The 15,199-nt window shown below is 44.2% G+C and overlaps 1 non-coding gene across 1 annotated transcript; it reads left to right on the top strand.

Annotated features, from left to right (window-relative positions):
* The first annotated feature begins 7,677 nt into the window (after positions 1-7,677).
* Positions 7,678-7,789, top strand: LOC112930012 (U6 spliceosomal RNA). The gene has a single exon (XR_003237036.1). It is a non-coding gene; the product is annotated as a U6 spliceosomal RNA (small nuclear RNA).
* Positions 7,790-15,199: the final 7,410 nt, after the last annotated feature.

The following is a 15,199-nucleotide window of genomic DNA, read 5'->3' as shown; positions in this document are numbered from 1 at the left end:
TCCGAGTCTCACCCTCCCCTCCTGCCACCCTCCCCACCTTCCGCAGGTGTCCCACCTGACCACGGTGTGAAGGCTCCCCTCACATTCTCCAGCTTCCTCCCCCAAGACTCCCTTTCCTGTCCCATTCCTTTGTGCTTCTGCTCCTTGGCCCATCTCAACGCACACAGTTTCCCTCTGCCAGGCGTGCTATGAAAAAGGACCCAAGGGATGCTTGGGTGGCTCAGCGGTTGAGCAGCTGCCTTCGGCTCAGGGTGTGATCCCGGGGTTCCGGGATCGATTCCCACATCTGGGTCCCCTCCGGGGAGCCTGCTCCTCCCTCTGCCTCTGTCTCTGCCTCTCTCTGTGTGTCTCTCATGAATAAATAAATAAAATTGTTAAGAAAAAAAAGGACCGAGGCCAGGGTTAGCAGGGGCCAGATCTGCCTTTGGAGCTGGCATTTTTCCTTTGTGTGCTTATATTAAAGAGAGGAAGAGAAGGAAAGAGAACGAAAAGGCTGGCTCTAGATGAGTGGTCTGGCCAGGGAAGGCCTCTCTGGGAAGGTGGCGTTGGAGCAGAGGTGCAGAAAAATAAATCGGCTTACAACCAGTGAGATCCGAGACGCCAGCTGCAGCAACCAAGGCAGGTACATGTGGCAGACGCAACTGATCAAAATAGAAGGTAATTTACGGAAGAATGTGCATGGCATGACACATTCATGTAACATTACAAATAGGCACAGTCCCCTGTTAGAGTCTTAATGGGTTTCTAACTAGTTAGGAAAGATATAAAAAACGAGAAGAGGAGTGATACATACCTAATTCAGGGTAGTTGTCACCAAGGGGGAGCGGGGGCAGTAGAGGGAGGGAAATGGTTACCAGATGGGGGAGGGCGGGAGAGGGGAGAAGGAAAAAAGGAAGGGAGGGAGGAGGAGAAGAGGGAAAGAGAGAAAGGGGGAGGATGGAAGGATGGAAGGAGAAAGAAACAAAGGAAGAAAAAGAAAGAAAGAAAAGAAAGGAAGGAAGGAAGGAAGAAAAAAGGAAAGAAAGAAAGAAAGAAAGAAAGAAAGAAAGAAAGAGAAAGAAAGAAAGAAAGAAAGAAAGAAAGAAAGAAAGAAAGAAAAAGAAAGAAAGAAAGAAAGAAAGAAAGAAAGAAAGAAAGAAAGAAAGAAAGAAAGAAACAGACTAAAGCAAGCAAAGCAAGTGAGCAAGCAGGCTAAGGACATTACTCTGGAAGCAGAAGTTTCTTCTGAGTGAAGCCTGCGTGGTGCTTAAAATACCAGAAGTAAACAGTTTCTGGTCTTCGGGCACATCCTACATCTACAATCCTAGAAGGAAAAGCCTAAGAGTCTGCGATGATCCCTCACCTGCCCGGCTTTTCTCTATAGCTCAGTCTCGCTGGTGGGCGGGAGCCTGACCCCGAGCACGTTTTGGAGGCAACTTTGAAGCTCTGTGATTTTTGCCTCTGCCTCTGCCGCCAGAGCTCTGCTGCATGTGCCGGGTCTATACAAGTGCTAACAATGCTCCCAACCGAAGGCTTGGGCGAGAAGGGCTGGCCCGGTTGCCCGGTAGCCACTAGATTTCAGGGCTCCAGTAAGGAGCAGCCTTCACGCCCTTTCCCTGGGGCCACGGTTGGCATTTCTAGGATAGACACAAATTTAAGCAAACAGTAGGCAGTAGAAGCGGCGTAAAGAAGTTAGGAAAGTTCCTGTCACTCCTTCTTTCAGCTGCCTTTCTCTTTCCCCATATTTCACTTGATTCTGTCTAATATTTTATTTTGTTTTTTTTTTTTGAAGTAGGCCTCGCACCCAACGTAGGGCTCAAACTCACCACCCCAAGTTCAAGAGTCACGTGCCTTACAGACTGAGCCAGCCAGGCGCCCCTCACTTGATTCCTTCTGTACGTTCTCCCTTCTCCGCTGGCCCCTGTTCCAGTTGTGACAGCTGTAGAAGTCACCTCCAACTTCTTACATTTTATTGTAATTTTCTGTTGATGTGCCTCTTGTCCTTCTTTAGAATGTTAGCTCATTCTTTTGAAAGTTGGATCAAAGGGCGCCTGGGTGGCTCAGTGGGTCTGCCTTTGGCTCAGGTCATGATCCCCAGGTCCTGGGATGGAGCCCCTCTCCCCTGGGGCTCCCTGCTCAGCAGGGAGTCTGCTTCTCCCTCTCTCTCTGCCCCAACCCCCACCCCTGCTCCTGTGCTCTCTCTCAAATAAATAAATCTTAAAAAAAAGTTGGATAGGAATAGATCATCAACTTGATAGAAAAATACACACGATGTGACTAGAAGGGTTATAGAAAATCATGCAAATGGCCTTGAAACCTATGAAAAGACATTCGATCTTGCTAATAATAGAAGAATATAAATTACTATGTTACTACTTCTTATCTGTCACATGGACACAAACCCACAAGTTTGACAACATACTCTGTGGGTGAGGTCGTGTGGAAACAGGCATTTTCATACATTCACGGTTGGAATACAAAATGGTGCAGCCAGTATGGGGGGAAATTTGGCAATATCAAACAAATTTATAGGTTTTTACCCTTTGGTCTTGGAACTGCACTTCTAGGAATGGATCCCAAAGATATTACTGCAAAATATATGAGATGTATGCAGAAAGCTGTATTTTGTAGCAGTTTTTTTTTAAGATTTTATTTTTTTATTTCTAAAAGTTATTATTGCTAAGTGATTTCTATACCCAATGTGGGCCTCAAACTCACAACCCCGAGATCAAGAATTGCCTGCTCCACCAACTGAGCCAGCCAGGCGCCCCTGTAGCAGTTTCTGTAATAGCAAAAGATTAGAAGCAACCCACATACCATTAATAGAGGACTGGCTGAATAAAATGAAAGTCATCTCCAAATGTTATGGCTTATACTGGCATAAGGACATATAGAACAATGCAATAGCATACAATAGAGGACCCAGAAATAAACCCTCACATAGATAGTTAACCGACTTTTGACAAGGTGCCAAGACTATTCAATGGAGAAAGGACAGTCTCTTTAACAAATGATGCTGGGAAAATTGAATCCACATGCAGTGGATGAAGTTGAACCCCTAACTCACACCATACCCCCAAATTAACTCAAAATGGAGCAATGACCTAACTATAAAACTTTAAGGAGAAAACAAGAGTGAACCTTGGTTAGGCAATGACTTTTCAGATATGAGGACATCAAAGGCACAAGCAACCAAAACAAAAATTAAGTTTTTTCAAAATTTAAAACTTTGGGTTTTTTCTTTCTTTTTTTTTTTTTTTTTCAAAAATTAAAAACCTTTGTGCTGCAAATAATACCATCAAGAAAGTGAAAAGATGCCATGCCTGGGTGACTCAGTCAATTAAGTGTCTGCCTTTGGTTTAGGTCATGATCCCTGGGTCCTGGGATTGAGCTCTGCATCTGGCTTCAGGCTCATCAAGGGAGCCTGCTTCTCCCTCTCCCCATGCCCTATGCCCCATCATGGCTTGCACTTGCTATCTTTCTTTCTCTCAAATAAATAAATAAAATCTTTTTTTTTTTTTAAAGTGAAAAGACAACGCATAGACTGAGAGAAAATTGTCACAAATCATACATCTGATAAGGGACTTATATCCAGAATATATAAAGAACTCTTACAACTCAATAATAAAGAGACAAATTAAATTACCCAATTAAAAAATAGATAAAGGAGGGGCACCTGGCTGGCTCACTTGAAGGAGTGTGCAACTCCTTGATCTCAGGGTCATGAGTTTGAGCCCCATGTTGGGTATAGAATTTACTTAAATAAATAAAAACCTTAGGGATGCCTGGATGGCTCAGCGGTTTAGCACCGCCTTCAGCCCAGGGCGTGATCCTGGAGACCCAGGATTGAGTCCCACGTCGGGCTCCCTGCATGGAGCCTGCTTCTCCCTATGCCTGTGTCTCTGCCTCTCTCTCTGCGTCTTTCATGAATACATACATAATCTTAAAAAAAAAATAAAAACTTTGAAAAAAATGAGTAAGAGACTTGGATAGAGGGGATCCCTGGGTGGCTCAGCGGTTTGGCACCTGCCTTTGGCCCAGGGCATGATCCTGGAGTCCCGGGATCGAGTCCTGCATTGGGCTACCGGCATGAAGCCTGCTTCTCCCTCTGCCTGTGTCTCTGACTCTCTCTTTCTCTCTATGTCTATCAAGAATAAATAAATAAATAAATAAATAAATAAATAAATAAATAAGTAAGTAAATAAGTAAATAAATAAATAAATCTTAAAAAAAGAGAGACTTGGATAGAATATATAAAAGGTGAATAAGTATAAGAAAATATGTCATCTGGGAGATGCAAATCAAAACCACAGTGAGCTACCACTTCACACCCATTAGGATAGGATGTAATTAAAAGACAGACAATAGCAAGTCTTGGCAAGGACTTGGAGAAATTGGAACCTTGTACACCACTGATGGAAATGTAAAATGATGCAGCCACTTTGGAGAGCAGTTTGGCAGTGCTCCAAAATGTTAAATAGAGGGGCACCTGGGTGGCTCTGTAGTTGGGCATTTGCCTTCTGCTCAGGGTGTGATCCCGGGGTCCTGGGATTGAGTCCCGCATCAGGCTCACCGCAGGGAGCCTGCTTCTCCTTCTGCCTATGTCTCTGCCTCTCAGTGTGTCTCTCATGAATAAATAAATAAAATCTTTAAAAAAAAAGTTAAATGGAAAATTTCCGTTAAGTCTGCCCTGGCCACTCTTAGGTGTGTACCCAAGAGACGCAAAGACATACATCACAGAAAAACTTGTACATGTGCATAGCAGTATTATTCATAAGGGCCAAAAAATAGAAACTAGATGCCCATCAACTGAAGAATGGATAAATGAGAAAATGTGGTCTATCTATCCAATGTAATCTGATTCAGCAATAAAAAACAAGGTAGGAGTGGCACGTGCTACATCACAGAAGGACTGTAAAAATGCGATGCTGAGTGAAGAAGCCAGACACACAAGGCCACATATTGTACGATTCCGTGTATAGGCAATGTCTAGAGCTGGCAAATAAATCCACAGAGTCCCAAAGTAGATTAGTGGTTGCCAGAGGCTCCAGGGAGGATGGAGAGAGGGGAGTATGGGGCTTTTATGGGGAGGGATGTAAGTATTCTAACTTGATCATGGTGATGGTTGCACAACTCTGTGACTCTACTAAAACCATTGAATTATACACTTCAAGTGAGTGAATTTTATGGCATGTGAATTATATTTCAATAAAGATGTCAAAAAAAGAAACTTCTTGTTTGGCTGGGTTACAAAGGCAAGCATCCCTTAAAAGCAAGGACCACTCAGAAGCTGTTTCCGGGGGTGCCTGGGTGGCTTAGTTAGTTAAGCATCTGACCTCAGCTCAGGTCATGATCTCCATGACATTGAGCACCGTGTAGGGCTTCGCACTCAGCAACGAGTCTGCTTGTCCTTCTCCCTCTGTCCCTCCCCCTTCCCCTGCTTGTGCGCGCTCTCTCTCTCTCTCAAATAAATAACATCTTAAAAAAAAAGAAGCAGTGTTTCCTGTTATGACAGACCCTGAAAGTCCCACATTGCCATTCTCATCACACTTCCTCTGCCCCACACATGCTCCAAATCTTCATAAGCGGGAAATCCTTGAGTGAGTATAAACCAAGGAACCCCATTGAAATGCCTGCAGAGGGCTTTATGTCTCACAAAGAACCTGCACACGAGCAGTTTGGGCCCATTGCTCATGCGTGCCCGTCTTGGGGTGACCTGTGGACTGAACAGGGCCCCATGGAAAGAGGCGGGCCCTGCTCTGCGTCAGACCGTTACCGTGTCTTCTGACTTTTCAGAAGAGAAGCCAATAATCCAGGTTTTATGTGAGCTCTCACAATCATTCATGACATTGATAAAAGCATTCTCTAGGCCAAATAAAGCCATCCCGGTTAGGCCCCGGGGCTCACCAGTTCGCCAACTCTGGTGTCCATCCTGGGGATTTTTTTTTTCATTCGCACAAAAATACGGCAAAAAATTGCTAGAATTGTGCATGGTCTGGCTGATTCGCCCCCCCTGTGTAGGGGCAGAGAGACCACTTCAAGAGCCTCTGACTCAAATGTTCCCCAGAGAAACAATGCAGTGAGGCCAGCAAGCCTGGGGTCTTTGTTAATTTCCTGGTAAATAAATAAGTGAATCCAGTGTACAGCAGGAGTTTAAAAAATTCTTTTAATTTAAAATTTTTAAATTTTTTATTATACAAATGAACTGTAAGCCCATGAGGGGGGGGGGAGGCGAGGTTTTGGTGATTACGCCTTCAACTTTCTTTCTCTGTGCATCTATTTATTTTGTTTTGTTTTTTTCATGTGCTTTAGAAGCAAGTTTTAAAAGAATAATATATGGCAAACACCTTTTTTTTTTTAAGGATTTTATTTATTTATTCATGAGAGATCCAGAGAGAGAGAGAGAGAAGAGAGGCACAGACACAGGCAGAGGGAGAAGCAGGCTCGATGCAGGGAGCCCAACGTGGGACTCGATCCCCGGTCTCCAGGATCACGCCTTGAGCTGAAGGCGACGCTAAACTGCTGAGCCACCAGGGCTGCCCATCAATGTAAGTATACGTCTTTGTCAATATTTTTGATGATCGACATGGTATTTTATTGTACTAGGATGTATTTAATCAACACCCTGTTATACCAGTAAGGAATAACTTTGGATTTGAGAACCAAAACCAAAAGGGTGAACAACAACAGCACATGAATAAAATAATAGTGGCTTAAATAAGATAGAAGACTTAAAAAAAAATAAGATAGATGTTTAAATCTCATTGACATCGGGGAGGTCTAGAGGTAAGCAGTGCTGTGTTGCCGTACCATCTCTTGGCTCTGTCTCTCTCCACACATTTCTTTTACCTCATGGTTCAATGAAGCTGCCAGAGTGCCGGTCATCATATCCACATTCCAGAGAGCAGGGGGAAGGAAGGGACAAGTCACAGCTGCCTCCTTTACGAAATCTCCCAGAAGTCCTCTCCAACAGCTCCATTTATATGCCATGGATAAGAACTTAGTCATACACTCATAGCTAGCTGCAAGAGAGACTGGAAATACAGCCTTGACTCTGGGCATCCTGTGCCCGTTTAGAAATCCTAGTGTCCAAACTGTGGCCTCTATTCTTTTTTTTCTTTTTTTTCAGTAGGCCCTATACTCAACATGGGGCTTGAACTCACAACCCTAAGATCAAGAGTTGCATGATGTACTGACTGAGCCAAACACATGCCCCTAAATTGTGGCTTCTAGATACCATTTTCTACTGAAAAGAATCAGGGTCTTTTGGACAACTGACTGATTCCAGACCTGGAGCAGAAAGTACAAGCTAAGTCTGGAACATCTTATGTTAGAAAACAAAGAAACTTTCAAAGCTTGACATGGATTATGTGAAATAAGCATCTCTCTTGTCAGGCAACTATTATTATAGCCTTTCTGTGCCACCATAACCGTCCTTAATCCTGACTAATACAGCAGTTTACCTTAAGAATGAGTAGCAGAGGGGCACCTGGGTGGCTCAGTCGGTTAAGCATCTGCCTTTGGCTCAGGTCATGATCCCGGGGTCCTGGGATCCAGCCTCACATTGGGCTCCCCACTCAACTGGGAGTCTGCTTCTCCCTCTCCCTCTGCCCCTCCCCCTACTTGTGCTCACGTGTGCTCTCTCTGTCAAATAAATAAATAAAATCTTTTTTAAAAAAAGAAAGAATGAGTAGCAGAGTGCTCACTTTGGCCGCACGTATCCTAAAATTAGAACAATACAAAGATTAGCATGGCCCCTGCTCAAGGATGAGACACAAATTTGCAAATTCCTGAAGCGTTCCATTTTGTTTTATGTGGTAGCTACACTTGTGGTGAGCATAACATAACATAGAAATTGAATCACTAGGGACACCTGGGTGGCTTGGCTGTTGGGTGCCTGCCTTGGGCTCAGGTTGTGATCCCAGGATCCAGGATCGAGTCCCACATTGGGCTCCCCAAGAGGAGCCTGCTTCTCCCTCAGCCTATGTCTCTGCCTCTCTCTCTCAGTCTGTGTATCTCATGAATAAATAAATAAATCTTTAAAAAAAAGTTGAATCACTATGTTGTACACCTGAAACTACTAACATTGTTACATTACTCAAAAAAAAAAAAAAAAAAAAAAAAAAGAATGAATAGTCGGCGGAGGGGGGTGGGGCGGGAAGCAAACAAAGTATGGTTAAATCTGCATTTCAACCCAGGTCTGAGTTCAAATCCATTGCCTCCTCTGTAGTTTAGAGTAAGAATGATGCCTAGGGTTGCCTGAAGGATTAAATGAGATCATATAAGTAAATGGCTTAGGACAATGCTTAGCATGATGAATGGATTCCGTGCTGAAGACATGCCAGCTGCTGTAAGGCTTGCTATTATTTTCACGGGTATCTCAAACTCAAAACTGTTCAACATCGACCTCATGATAGTACTTCCTCAAGGGCTCCTCCGCCAGGGCTCCCTGTCTGATGAATGACTGCACCACCCTCCCGGCTGTGCATCCCATAAACCAGGGGGTCGTCCTCTCCTGCTGACAATCGTTCTAACTGATAACCACCTGTACTGCCCTCCTAAACACCTCCACTCTGTGTCCTTCTGGCCACCTGTATGGCTCCTCCCTCCTTCTGTCTCCTTCCTTCTCCATCCACCTTGCTTCCTGAGAGTTTTTTTCAGAGGCAAATCCCATCGAGTCACTCCTGCTCTCGATTTTCTAGAACTTTCTATGGTTTTGACAAACTAGTGGACCCTAAGACCTATATAGTCCAGCTCTTGCTTCTCTTCACTCATCCTGCCCCTCCGCCTTTTCTCCCTTCACACATGCGTTCCCTCTACCTGGAAACACTTGCTCCCTCCTACCCTCACTCTGGTGGAATTTCCTTTTTTTTTTTTTAATCTATTTATGAGAGATACAGAGAAAGAGGCAGAGACATAAGCAGAGGGAGAAGTAGGCTCCCTGCAGGGAGCCAGATGTGGGACTCAATCCTGGGACCCCGGGATAACGACTTGAGCCAAAGGCAGATGCTCAACCGCTAAGCCACCCAGGCGTCCCACACTCTGGTGGGACTTCAAGTCTCAGCTTAAGTTTACTTTTCCAGGGGAACTGTATCCAACTTCTCTATCCCTCTTTATAAACTTTTCTGCCCTGCACACATTTCTTTTTTCTTTTTTCAAAAGATTTTCTTTTTGTAAGTAATCTCTATACCTAACATGGGGCTTGAACTCACAACCCCAAGATCAAGAGTCACATGTTCTCCCCACTGAACCAGCCAAACGCCCCACATTTCTTTTTAAGTAAATTAGTGATCATGCACATGATTACACAGAAACATATGTGGTTGTGTGTATGTTTAAAGATTTATTTACCTGAGAAAAAGAGAGCACATGCTTGCACATGCATGCCTGGTGGGAAAAAGGTTAGAGGGAGAAAATCTTCAAGCAGTCCTTTCGCTGAGCAGGGAGCTTGAAGTGGGGCTCGATCCCACCACCCCTGAGACCATGACTTGAGCCCAAACCAAGAGTCAGACACTCAATCGACTGAGTCACCCAGGTGCCCCTGTGGTTGTGCATTTATTATCTTTTCACCCCGCTAGACTGGAAGCTCTGGAAAGGCAGCATTGTCTCCCTCACTCTGTTTCTATTGCTCAAGTACCACACAAGCAACATTCTCTCAACTGTTTTTATTGAAATGTAACATATAAAAAAGTATACAAATTATAAATGTGGGGATCCCTGGGTGGCTCAGCGGTTTAGCACCTGCCTTTGGCCCAGGGCGCGATCCTGGAGTCCCGGGATCAAGTCCTACATCGGGCTCCCGGCATGGAGCCTGCTTCTCCCTCCTCCTGTGTCTCTGCCTCTCTCTCTCTCTCTCTCTCTCTATGTCTATAATAAATAAATAAATAAATAAATAAATAAATAAATAAATAAATCTTAAAAAAATACATTATAAATGTACACATTGATGAATACATGAATTTTCACAAAGAGAGCAGACCTATGTAACCAGCACCCAGACGAAATAGAACATGACCAGCACCGCAGAAGGCCCCTTCTGCCCCCTTCTCGTTGCCCACCCCCTCCCCCGGGATAGATAACTCCTAGCTTGTTGCCTAGCATGATAGATTAGTCTGCCAGGTTTTTATATTTTATATAAATGGAAGTATACTCTGCGTATCCTTTTCTTTGGCTTATTTTGCTCAACATGTAGTTTCTGAGATCTGCCTATGTGGTTATGCGTGATTGTAGTTAGTTGACTTTCCTTGCTATGTAGTGTTCCATTCTGTGAACAGTCCACAACTTTTCGATCCACTGGTGTGGTGACAGTTGCCTTATATTTAAATCCCAACAAAAATCTCTTGCTTTGGAGAACACTATCAATGACTATTTTGAACAACAAAGTGGTGTTTGGGGAAGACCCATTAACCCAAAATGGCCTCAATCAATGCTGGTTTGCAGTGCTTAGACAGGTCACCTAACAGAATTGGTTTACAGGGAAAAAAGAAAAAAAGGAAAAAAGGAAAGAAGGAAGGAAGGAAGGAAGGAAGGAAGGAAGGAAGGAAGGAAGGAAGGAAGGACACCTGGGTGGTTCAGCGGTTGGGTGTCTGCCTTTGGCTCAGGTGGTGATCTGGGGGTCCTGGGATAGAGTCCCGCATTGGACTCCCTGTGGGGAGCCTGCTTCTCCCTCTGACTATGTCTCTCTCTGTGTGTGTGTCTTTCATGAATAAATAAATAAAATCTTAAAAAAGAAAAAGAAGGAAGGAAGAAGGGAAGGAAGGGAGTTCAGGCTGTTGTAACAGAATACCATAGACTGGATGGCTTATAAACAGATACTTATTTCTCACAGTTCTGGAAGCTGCAAGTCCAAGATCAAGGTGCTGGCAGACTCGGTGTCTGGTGAGAGCCTGCTTCCTGGTTCATAGACGTTAGTCATCTCTTTACTGTGTCCTCACCTGGTAGAAGGGAACAGGGCGCTCACGGAAGCTTCTTTTAGAGGGCACTAATCCCTTTCATGAGGGCTCCACCTTCAGGACCTAATCACCACCCAAAGGCCCACCTCCTAATCACCTCTGGGGTTAGGTTTCAGCATCGAATTTGCCGATGGATGGGGAAGGGAGAGACACATTTGGTTCATTGCAGAGGCAAAGAAGGTTAACCAAGGTTTAGTTATCATCCCTGGTTATGATACAAATATTGGAAGTTATTGTGAATAAGCCCTTTAAGACTTCCTTTCAGAAGCAACAGTCCGTGGGTCGATCGTGGGGGCCATGAACTGACCAAGAAAGAAGGCATGAAAGAAAGACAGAGCCTAATGGTTGGACAATGAGTACTTGTTTTTTTTTTCATTTTTAAGATTTTATTTATTTATTCATGAGAGACCCACAGAGAGAGGCAAAGATATAGGCAGAGGGAGAAATGGGTTCCCTGAGGGGAGCCCGATGTGGGACTCGATCCCAAGACCCCGGGATTATGACCTGAGCCAGAGGCACACATTCAACCACTGAGCCCCCAGGCGTCCCATGCCTACAAATTCTTGAACACCTCTCCTCTCTAGAGATAACGCCAAATTCTCTTTTCCTTGTCTGTGGGCTAGACCTGGTAGCTGGCTTTTAGTGAATAGAATGAAGGGGATATGGCTTGATAAAAGAATAAAGGGGACATAAAGCTGTGTGACTCTGGAGGCTAGGTCACAAGGCACTGTGACATGTAGTTACTCTGTCTCCTGTGCTGTCTCAGAACACTTGTCTGGGGGAACTATGCTTGCCATGTTGGTAGCTGCCTTAAGAAAAGGCACACGTGGTGAGTGAGGGAAGCCTCTGGCCACCTGTAGTGAGGCAGCAAGGCCTACCAACAGTGTGTGATACTCTAGCCCTTTTAGCCCTGCAGCCCTGGCCCACATCTAATAGTCTAGGCCTACAAGTTTGGGGTAGTCATAAAAGATATTTGGGGGCCTTCTCATTAGGAAAACATGGCATCATTTTACTTTTGACCATATAAGGCATTTGATTCAGCCACTGGATGGATGGATGGATGGATGGATGAATGGATGGATGGGTGAATGAATGAATCTGGGCTTAAGGATAGACCTGGGTGGCTCAGTCAGTTAAGCGTCTGACTCTTGATTTCAGCTCAGGTCATGATCTCAGGGTTGTTAGAACAAGCCCTGTGTTGGGCTCTGCACTCAGCACAAGTCCACGTAGATATTTTCTCCCTCTGTCTTTCCCCAGCTTGTGCTAGCTCTTTCTCTCTCTCTCTCAAATAAATAAATAATTAAATAGATCTTTAAAACTGCCCCCAAACCCCATTAATTTGTAATATAGTCATTGCGACCACATATTCTTTGACACTTTCCTCATTGAGAGGTGGAGTCTATGTTTCCGCCCCTTGTAACCAGGCTGACCTTAAAGAGATTTGCTTGAGCAACAGAACATGGCAGAAGGGACATTCTGGAACTTCCTTTTTTTTTTTTTAATTGAGGTGCAACTGACAATAACATATCCATTTGTTACATTATATATTACATATATTTTTACTTCTCACTTTCCATTTGTTACATTATATATTACATATATTTTTACATTTATATATTACATATATATTGTGAAATGATCACTATATTAAGTCTAGGTAAGATCCATCACCATGTATACAGTTACAAAACTGTTTTTTTCTTGTGATGAGAACTTTTAAGATTTACTTTCTTGCAACTTTGGAATATTCAATACAGTGTTACTAACTACTGTTGCCATGCTGTTCATGATATCTCCATGACTTATTTATTTTATAACTGGAAGTGTGTTTCTTATGAGCCCCTTCACCCATTTCGCCCACTCAACATTCTGGAAATTCTAAGGCTTGGTCAGAAGCCTGGCAGCTTCTTCCTTATTCTCTGGAACACCCTCTTTTTTTTTCTTTTCTTTTTTTTTTTTTTTGTGAGAGAGAGAGAGAGCGTGCGCGCGTGCTCTGGAGCATGAGCCGGAGGAGGGGCAGAGGGAGAAGCAGACTCCTGGCTGGGTGTGGAGCCCCAAACAAGACCTGATCCCAGGACCACCCCCCCATCATGAGTCAGATGCTTAACTGACTGAGCCACCCAGGTCCCCCTGGAGCACTCTTTTTGGAGCTGTGAGCCACCATATATGGGGTCCCACTACCAGAGGTTGCTGTGATGGAGAGCTCACTTGGACACACGACATGAAGACACTAGGATACTGTCTAGAGGCACAAATGCCCTAGGAGCCCCAATCATTTGGATCATCTCATCTGAGGCCCCTGATATTGCCTGGAATAGAGAGACAAGACAGTCCACCAAGCCCTGCCCACACTGCAGGTTCAAGAGCAAAAGAAATGTTTGTTGTTTGTTGTTTTCAGCCACTAAATTTGGAGGCAATTTGTTACATAGCAAAGATAACCAGACCACTAATTGATGTGCCTCTTTAATTAGGAATTAAATAACGAGACCTAGCAGCAGGTCTAACAAATACCATAATTTTGCATTAGTGATGAATGTAATCAATGTATTGAGATATTGGCATCAGCTGTAATGTGATATGAAAATATGTGATTTTGATTGGTGACCAAGTCATAGATGCTACTAATACAGCTGTAACTGTTACCTACACGCATGGCCAAAGGAAATGCTAACTTGCAGCTGAAGATGGATGAAAAGAACAATATAAAGATTTCCCATCCAAATTCACAAGTACCCCGAATTCTAGCTGCAGATCTTAAGTTAAGAAGCCCTATTTTAGAGAGAAATCGGGGCATCCCTTTGATGACTGATTCTGTCCTTCTTAAGAATTCAGTGAAGTTGCTTTTTTATAGACAGCTGAACAGACTGTATTTTTAAATGTGTTTTACCGGAAGCTTTAAAAATACCCATTTTCATTCTTCTCACTTTCTGATGTTCTTTCTCATTTTTCTTCCATGGCAGCTCTTGCTGTTCCTTGGTGCTCTCTCCTCCTCTCCATCCCCAGAACGCAGAGGGTCAGGCCCCTGTGCCCCGGCCTGGACCACACAGAAGGTTCTTTTAGGCTTCGGTCATGTCTGCTGCCACCCACTCACTGCCCTGCTCATGAGGGCTTCCTAGAACACAAATGCACGCCCATCCCCTCCAACTCCCAAGTCCACCCAGTGAGCAAAGGGGAGACAAATTTCTATGATAAAAAACATGCTAGAGGAGTGCCTGGGCTGCTCAATGGTTGAGCGTCTGCGTGATTCTGGGCTTCTGGGATCGAGTCCCTCATCAGGCCCCGTCGGGGAACCTGCTTCTCCCTCTGCCTGTGTGTCTGCCTCTCTCTTTGTCTCTCATGAATAAATAAATAAAATCTTTTAAAAAATCCCAAAAAACAAAACAAAAAACAACACACCAGAAGCAGGCTCCTCTCTCCCGGCCACTGTTATTAGGTGACACTTCCGTTACTACCCCCCCGGGTGCTCAGGCTGGTTCTGGCCTCCCTGGGTTTGCTTTTCCATATCCACTCTCTGGGGACACCTTCTCGCATTCACCCCCAAGCTAACGTGGACTAATCTGTGAAGACCAGCAAGGCCTCCGACGCCTTCTCCAGGAAGCATTTCTTAAGTTCCCCACCCTGAGATGAATTAACCACTTCTCCCTCACTGGCCCACCCATTCTATGGAAGAGTGTATTTTTTTTTTCTCACACATTTTATGGAAGGACAGTACACCCACAGAAAAGTGCACGTATCGTAAGTGTATCACTCAGTGGATTGTCATAAACTAAAAAGACTTGTCGCACTGTGTGGGCAGCAAGGAACAGAACCTTCTTGGACTTTTGTATTTTTTTTTAATTTTTTTAATTTTTTTATTTTTTTAAAATTTTTTTATTTATTTATGATAGTCAGAGAGAGAGAGAGAGAGAGAGAGGGGCAGAGACACAGGCAGAGGGAGAAGCAGGCTCCATGCACTGGGAGCCTGACGTGGGATTCGATCCTGGGTCTCCAGGATCACGCCCTGGGCCAAAGGCAGGCGCCAAACCACTGCGCCACCCAGGGATCCCCTTTCTTGGACTTTTGGAGGTGCCTCTGGTGCCTCCTCTTGATCACTATCCCCTCCTCCTAGAGGGTAACTATTATCCTGACCTCTAACTGCCAAGGAGAGTTTTATTTTTTATTTTCATACTTTTTATTTTTTTATTTTAAAGATTTTATTTATTCATTCATGAGAGACACACAAGAGAGAGAGAGGCAGAGGCACAGGCAAAGGGAGAAGCAGGCTCCAC

The sequence above is a fragment of the Vulpes vulpes genome, chromosome X (assembly GCF_048418805.1).
Source record: "Vulpes vulpes isolate BD-2025 chromosome X, VulVul3, whole genome shotgun sequence".
NCBI classification, from domain to species: Eukaryota; Metazoa; Chordata; class Mammalia; order Carnivora; family Canidae; genus Vulpes; species Vulpes vulpes.
Note: the sequence above shows the minus strand (reverse complement) of the source record. Positions and strands in the feature narration are given on the sequence as shown.